Source organism: Oncorhynchus gorbuscha, linkage group LG24 (assembly GCF_021184085.1).
Source record: "Oncorhynchus gorbuscha isolate QuinsamMale2020 ecotype Even-year linkage group LG24, OgorEven_v1.0, whole genome shotgun sequence".
Taxonomy (NCBI): domain Eukaryota; kingdom Metazoa; phylum Chordata; class Actinopteri; order Salmoniformes; family Salmonidae; genus Oncorhynchus; species Oncorhynchus gorbuscha.
Genome location: NC_060196.1, coordinates 45,901,665 through 45,910,025, shown reverse-complemented (window position 1 = coordinate 45,910,025; position 8,361 = coordinate 45,901,665). Strand labels below are relative to the sequence as shown.

Genomic DNA, 8,361 nt, shown 5'->3' with positions numbered 1-8,361 from the left:
ATATACAATGTGAGCAAATGAGGTGATATAAGGGAGGTAAAGGCAAAAAAAGGCCATGGTGGCGAAGTAAATACAATATAGCAGGTAAAACACTGGAATGGTAGATTTGCAGTGGAAGAATGTACAAAGTAGAGCTAGAAATAATGGGGTGCAAAGGAGCAAAATAAATAAATAAATAAATAAAAACAGTAGGGAAAGAGGTAGTTGATGATGACTACTTTATGACTCCTTGCTGTCCCCAGTCCACCTGGCCATGCTGCTGCTCCAGTTTCAACTGTTCTGCCTGCGGCTATGGAACCCTGACCTGTTCGCCGGACGTGCTACCTGTCCCAGACCGTGCATGCGTGTGTGTGTAGTCAATTCACACTGCCGTTCCCTGTAACACTTTGTCCACCTGACCCATCCCCCGATTTCTCTTCCATCAGAGAGAGAGTTCACAAGTGTGTGTGTGTGTATGTCTATCGTTCGTTTATTTTCATGGCAGATTGTGTAACACACACACACGCGCAAACACACACACACACACAGGTATACTGTATATGCAACCTGCACTATTGATGCAGGCCAGTGAAGGGGGAGGATGCTGCCAAATGTTTTTAGAGAGAGAGAGAGTGAGGTAGAGAGAGAGAGAGCGAGGTAGAGAGAGAGAGAGAGAGAGGGTGAGAGAGAGAGAGGGGGATACAGAGCGAGAGGGAGAGAGAGAGCGACTTAGAGAGAGAGAGAGCAAGCGACTTAGAGAGAGACAGAGAGAGAGAGAGAGCGAGCAACTTAGCGAGAGAGACAGAGAGAGAGAGAGGTAGAGAGAGAGCGAGTTAGAGAGAGAGACAGAGAGAGAGAGAGAGAGAGAGAGAGAGAGAGAGAGAGAGAGAGAGAGAGAGAGAGAGAGAGAGAGAGAGAGAGAGAGAGAGCGAGACAGAGAGAGAGAGAGAGAGAGAGAGAGGAGAGAGAGAGAGAGGAGAGAGAGAGAGAGAGAGAGAGAGAGAGAGAGAGAGAGAGAGAGAGAGAGAGAGAGAGAGAGAGAGAGAGAGAGAGAGAGAGAGAGAGAGAGAGAGAGAGAGAGAGAGAGAGATAGCAAAGCCATCAACTACAGAGAGATAAGCCTAGAGAAGAGTCCCCAAAGCAAGCTGGTCCTGGGGCTCTGTTCACAAATACAAACAGACACCACAGAGCAACACAATTAGATCCAACCAAATCATGAGAAAACAAAAAGATAATTCTTCCAACATGTCAAGTAATTAACAAGAAGCAGAGCAAACTAGAATGCTATTTGGCCCTAAACAGAGAGTACACAGTGACAGAATACCTGACCACTGTGACTAACTCAAACTTAAAGAAAGCTTTGACTATGTACAGACTCAGAGAGCATAGCCTTGCTTTTGAGAAAAGCCGCCGTAGGCAGACCTGGCTCTCAAGAGAAGACAGGCTATCTGCTCACTGGCCACAAAATGAGGTGGAAACTGAGCTGCACTTCCTAACCTCCTGACAAATGTATGGCCATAGTAGAGACACATCTTTCCCTCAGATTACACAGATCCACGAAGAATTCAAAAAACAAACCCGATTTTGATAAACTCCCATATCTACTGGGTGAAATATCACAGTGTGCAATCACAGCAGCAAGAAAAGGGCAACCAGTGAAGAACAAACACCATTGTAAATACAACCCATATTTATGTTTATTTATTTTCCCTTTTGTACTTGAACTATTTGCACATAATATGACATTTGTAATGTCTTTATTCTTTTGTAACTTCTGTGAGTGTAATGTTTACTGTTCATTTTATTGTTTATTTCTCTCTCTCTCTCTCTCTCTCTCTCTCTCTCTCTCTCTCTCTCTCTCTCTCTCTCTCTCTCTCTCTCTCTCTCTCTCTCTCTCTCTCTCTCTCTCTCTCTCTCAATTTTCAATTTTTTCAATTCAAGGGCTTTATTGGCATGGGAAACACGTGTTAACATTGCCAAAGCAAGTGAGGTAGACAACATACAAAGTGAATATATAAAGTGAAAAACAACAAAAATGAACAGTAAACATTACACATACAGAAGTTTAAAAACAGTAAAGACATTACAAATGTCATATTATATATATATATATACAATGTACAAATAGTTAAAGGACACAAGATAAAATGAATAAGCGTAAATATGGGTTGTATTTACAATGGTGTTTGTTCTTCACTGGTTGCCATTTTCTCGTGGCAACAGGTCACAAATCTTGCTGCTGTGATGGCACACTGTGGAATTTCACCCAAAAGATATGGGAGTTTTTCAAAATTGGATTTGTTTTCGAATTCTTTGTGGATCTGTGTAATCTGGGGGAAATATGTCTCTCTAATATGGTCATACATTGGGCAGGAGGTTAGGAAGTGCAGCTCAGTTTCCACCTCATTTTGTGGGCAGTGAGCACATAGCCTTCTCTTGAGAGCCATGTCTGCCTACGGCGGCCTTTCTCAATAGCAAGGCTATGCTTACTGAGTCTGTACATAGTCAAAGCTTTCCTTAATTTTGGGTCAGTCACAGTGGTCAGGTATTCTGCCGCTGTGTACTCTCTGTGTAGGGCCAAATAGCATTCTAGTTTGCTCTGTTTTTTTTATTCTTTCCAATGTGTTAAGTAATTATCTTTTTGTTTTCTCATGATTTGGTTGGGTCTAATTGTGCTGTTGTCCTGGGGCTCTGTAGGGTGTGTTTGTGTTTGTGAACAGAGCCCCAGGACCAGCTCGCTTAGGGGACTCTTCTCCAGGTTCATCTCTCTGTAGGTGATGGCTTTGTTATGGAAGGTTTGTGAATCGCTTCCTTTTAGGTGGTTGTAGAATTTAACGTCTCTTTTCTGGATTTTGATAATTAGTGGGTATCGGCCTAATTCTGTTCTGCATGCATTATTTGGTGTTTTACGTTGTACACGGAGGATATTTTTGCAGAATTCTGCGTGCAGAGTCTCAATTTGGTGTTTGTCCCATTTTGTGAAGTCTTGGTTGGTGAGCGGACCCCAGACCTCACAACCATAAAGGGCAATGGGCTCTATGACTGATTCAAGTATTTTTAGCCAAATCCTAATTGGTATGTTGAAATTTATGTTTCTTTTGATGGCATAGAATGCCCTTCTTCTTCTTCTCTCTCTCTCTCTCTCTCTCATAGGTTATGTTCTTATGCTAGACTGTTGCTACAGTGTACAGGAGCATTTGCTTTTTCCTCGAATCCTATTTCACGGCATGTGTTATGAAAGCATTTTTGCTGTTCCTTTCTGACCCTCTCTCCTTTTCCCCTCTCTTCTATCTCCCCAATTTCCTCTCTCTCTCTCTCTCTTTCCCCCTCTCTCTCTCTCTCTCTCTCTCTCTCTCTCTCTCTCTCTCTCTCTCTCTCTCTCTCTCTCTCTCTCTCTCTCTCTCTTTCCTCTCTCTCTCTCTCTCTCTCTCTCTCTCTCTCTCTCTCTCTCTCTCTCTCTCTCTCTCTCTCTCTCTCTCTCTCTCTCTCTCTATTTCTCTGTCTCTCTCTCTCTCTTTCCTCTCTCTCTCTCTCTCTCTCTCTCTCTCTCTCTCTCTCTCTCTCTCTCTCTCTCTCTCTCTCTCTCTCTCTCTCTCTCTCTCTCTCTCTCTCTCTCTCTCTCTCTCTCTCTCTCTATTTCTCTCTCTTTCTATCTCGCAGAGTCTGTCACATTGCCCACTGTATGACTCAGAGTCCTGAATATTCCTCCTTCTCAGTGATGGAGGGATGTCGTTTCTGAGGAATGTAATCCTGCATGCCAGGAGCGTCGCAGCGCACCGAGAGAGAGAGAGAGAGAGAGAGAGAGAGAGAGAGAGAGAGAGAGAGAGAGAGAGAGAGAGAGAGAGAGAGAGAGAGAGAGAGAGAGAGAGAGAGAGAGAGGGGGAAAGAGAAAGAGAGAGCAAAAGAGAGAGAGAGGGATGGGGGAACAGAAGGAGAGCAGACGGAACGTGGACAAGGGGGGCTACAATAGCGAGCCAGCCAGGAGAGGAGAGTAGAGGACAAAGACGGGGAAAAGAGGGTAGACGACAAATATAACAAAAGTTGCATCCCTCTTCACAGCAGTAACACTCATCTTATTCACCGGCAGTGAACTAAGACAAAACAAATACAACACACGTGTGCCATATAGACAATACACTCTTAGAAAAAAGGGTTCCAAAAGGGTTCCACAGCTTTCCCCATAGGGGATCCGTTTTTGGCTCCAGGTAGAACACTTTTGGGTTCCATGTAGAACCCTCTGTGGAAAGGGTTCTACATGGAACCAAAACGGATCCTACCTGGAACCAAATAGGGTTATTCGAAGGGTTTTCCTATGCTGACAGAATTTAGATTTGAGACATAATTTTTTTTTTCTAAGAGTGGAGCTCAACATACAGGTGTAGACATTATTCAACACTTTGTCTTCAACTTGTCTTGGGATAATCCTCCAATGAGAAGGCAGAGACAGAGACACACCCTCCCACCTCATATGAAGGAAACCTGTGTCGCTGTGAAAGACCAACTGGCCGTCCTTACATGTTCATGGAACTAATGCACACTCACATACATAGTCACACATATATACATACACAGACATTCGTGCACACAATCATGCTAATAAATAAACAGCTGCATGAATGAGAGAACGAGAGAAAGAAAGAAAGATAGAAAGAGCGGAAGAGAGAGAGAGCAGGATGCCTGAAAGTCACGCTACGAGGAACCATAACGAGGCGCAATAATGAAATTGCTAATATTATTACTATAACAGTTGATGGAACACAAATGTGACATACAGGGAGATAATTGGGTACAAGAGTTGCATTGGTAGTTTCTCATCTTAAAGGCATTAAACTCCTGCCTTTTGCTAGCGCTTTAGCTCAGCACCACAGAGTATTATGCAGGTCCCATGACTGAGTTATTGCTCCATGTGTTTTTCTTTCTGCCTTTTCTGTTGCCTTTGGCTCACGGGTCTCTCGCTCCCTGCCCTGCGGCGAAATGTGATATAGGGAAAAAGCAAGGGATGACAGGATGGAGGGATGAGAGGAAATGGAGGGACACGTAAGGAGGGAAGAGGACGCGGGGGGCTTACCTTGCGTTTCTCTCCACCGAGCGTTGAAGGTTAGATGGAGGAATGTGATGTGTGTGGGTGTCAGTGAGGTGGTAATTTCAGGTGGGTCCTCTGGCTCCTCTCCTCCTTCAGCCACTCATGTCTCCCGGAGAAATTGGGATGGTATCAGATCAGTCAATATCAACAACAACAAAAAGGAATAAAAAATAAATAAAAACGTAGAAATGCCTCTGGTTTTAAAGCTGAGTTTACATGTGCAGAGGAAGGGAGGGGGGACTACAACAACAACATAAAAAAATGAATATTTTCACCAACTGCAGGTGGAACAAATTGTATTTTTCTTTTGGTTCTTTCTCTGTCTCTCTGGAGGAAATTTAGTCCATGTGCTTCTGCAGAAAATGAGCGAGTGAGAGAGAGAGTCTCTGAGAGAGGGACAGAGTGAGAGCGAGAGAGGAGGGGAAAACGTCTATGCCGTCTTCAGGCTGACTAAAAGTGGATCTGAGACGCACCTTCTGAATCTCAGTGCTCTCACACTCCGAGCGCTCTCACACTCCGGGGTGGAAAGTAGGAGGGAAGGAGAAAGAGGGAGAGAGAGAGAGAGAGAGAGAGCGAGAGCGAGCGAGAGAGTAGAGAGACAAGCAGTACATGTAGGCAGTACAGGCAGGCAGGCTATTCTAGTCGGCTTGGCTGAGAGGTAAGTGCAGTGCACTCCCACTCCCACAGCTTATAACTAGGGGCTGTGCACCTCCCAGGTCCAATCTCCTCACCCTAGCTTTACTCTGCGCTCCCTCTCTCACTTCAGGCTTATTTTGGGAAAAGAGAGTCAGGATTGTTCCTTGGGTTCCCTGCCACACAAAAGACAAGTGTGTGAGGGTGGATAGAGTGAGGTAGGACTGAGAAGGGGAGTGGGCAGGATGGGGTAGCAGCACAGAGAGGGGTGGGGTAGAGTGAGGGAGGGAGGGAGGGAGGGAGGGAGGGAGGGAGGGAGGGGGAGGGAGGGAGGGAGGGAGGGAGGGAGGGAGGGAGGGAGGGAGGGAGGGAGGGAGGGGGGGGGTGGTAGCTTCTATTGCCCCCTTTATTTACCCTCCCTCACTCCATCACACCCTCCCTGCCTCCCTCTCTCCTTCAGAGATTGCTCCCAGCCCTTTCTCCCTCACTATTCAAGTTCTTGTTTTCCCACATTGGATAGACATACAGGCAGGCAAACACGAGGCTACACAACACACACACACACACACACACACACACACACACACACACACACACACACACACACACACACACACACACACACACACACACACACACACACACACACACACACACACACACACACACACACACACACACACACACACACTTACTGGAGAGTGTTGACACAAGAGTTGCCAATAGAGGTTTCACGCTCAACAGCTTTCCACTCGCCTCAAACAATCTTTCTCTTCACTTTTGGTCTATATTAGCCTAGGTCAAAGACCAAGATTAGTCAAGTAGTTGAATCAGGTGTAGGGTTACAAAAGTCCATACTTTTCCCAAAATGTCAGGTTTTCCAGAATCCCGGATTTCCTTCTTATTCCCTCCTCATTTCACAAATCTTCCAACCGTGATTTCTGGAAAATATTTAAAAGCCAGGCATGTCACATAATTGCACAAAACACAGGGCCCTAATTTCTGGGTGTGTGTCATGCAAGGTACATTAGGTACATTCACATACAAGTGGAAAAACATTTCCGTAAGTAATAAGGGGGGTAATCATGCAGCAATTTTAGGCTAATTGCTAACCATTCAATAATAAAAGCTCTCTGGCTAGGCTAACCATTCCAGGATATTTGAATGTGGGCTATTGGACTACTGGCCTAGTTGCTTATCACACTGTGGCTAATTGCTAATCATGCTGACGCTAACCATTCAAGGCTAATTGAACTGAAACTAACTGCATATCTGCATCCCTGAGTAGCTAATTGCTAATGGAATAGTGGCTAACTATTCAGGATGAATTATGACTTGTCTCAAACACATCAAACAGAGGCTTACTATTCAGAGTGTGTTCTACGTAGGGTTAGCATTCAGAGCTAATTGTTCTTCTGTGTGTTGGCTGTGTGTTATGGTAGTGGACCTTGAAGCCTGACTCTGGATGCATACCAAATTCTACCCTATTTCTTACATGGTGCACTTATTTTTGACCAGGGCCTATCTGGTCAAAAGTAGTGAACTGTAGGGCCTCCCGGGTGGCGCAGTGGCTAAGGGTGCTGTACTGCAGTGGCAGCTGTGCCACCAGGGACTCTGGGTTCGCCCCCAGGCTCTGTCGTAATCGGCCACGATCGGGGGGTCCGTGGGGCAATGCACATTTGGCCTAGCGTCATCTGGGTTAGGGAGGGTTTGACCAGTAGGAAAATCTTTGTCTCATCGCGCACCAGCGTCTCCTGTGGCAGGCCGGGCGCAGTGCGTTCTAATCAAGGTTGCCAGGTGCACCGTGTTTCCTCCGACACATTTGTGCGGCTGGATTCCGGGTTGGTTGGCACTGTGTTAAGAAGCAGTGCGGCTTGGTTGGGTTGTGTGTCGGAGGACACATGACTTTCAACCTTCGTCTCTCCCGAGCCCGTACGGGAGTTGTAGCGATGAGACAAGATAATAGCTACTAAACAATTGGATACCACAAAATTGGGAAGAAAAAGGGGTAAAACATTTCAAAAAATAAATAAAAATAAATAAAAAGTAGTGAACTATAAAGGGTACCATTCGGACTGCGTTTGGACGAGGAAATCTCTTCCTGAGAGACCTACTTAGACCTACTTAGTGAGAAAGAGAATATGTCTTACCTATTCTTACTGTGTGGTGTTCTTTTCCTTTCTTTTTTCTTTTCCAAAAATGTCAACATGCACTCTGCACTCAAACCCATGCAACATGCACTCAAACCCAGACCATAGACTGTCTGTAATCACGTTGCCATTCATTGAACTGTCATTTTGTTTTTCTAATAAATCTCCCTCTACCACCGTCTAATCTCTCTATTAAAAGGAAAAAGGTTGTGCTGAACTCTCCCTTCCCCTTGTATGTTGACAAGGATTGCTTTTCAGGTAAAGCATATTTGGGTAGTGATCACTAGTTTCAATGGTCCAGTCTTTGAAGAGCATCAGTTAGGCTTCCGTGTCTAATGGGGCTTTATGTGTGTTTCTCTCTCCTGTTTCATCAGGAATGGCAATTTTCTATGACAAAGAGATAGAGGGATGATAAAACATGCGATGGAGGAATGGAAAATCACAAAAAAAGAATGAATAATTTATTACAGTATTTGACATTTTCTAAAGATGATTTTACTGCTCTAAAGGGTCTTA

At 44.9% G+C, this 8,361-nt stretch overlaps 1 protein-coding gene across 1 annotated transcript in view; it reads right to left on the bottom strand.

Moving 5' to 3' along the window:
* Nucleotides 1-5,735, bottom strand: part of LOC124012541 (collagen alpha-2(VIII) chain-like) — a 111,695-nt gene extending 105,960 nt beyond the window's left edge. The window contains exon 1 of the mRNA XM_046326287.1: nt 5,048-5,735. The gene's annotated coding sequence lies outside the window, so the exon portion shown is untranslated. The remainder of the gene's footprint in view (nt 1-5,047) is intronic.
* Nucleotides 5,736-8,361: the final 2,626 nt, after the last annotated feature.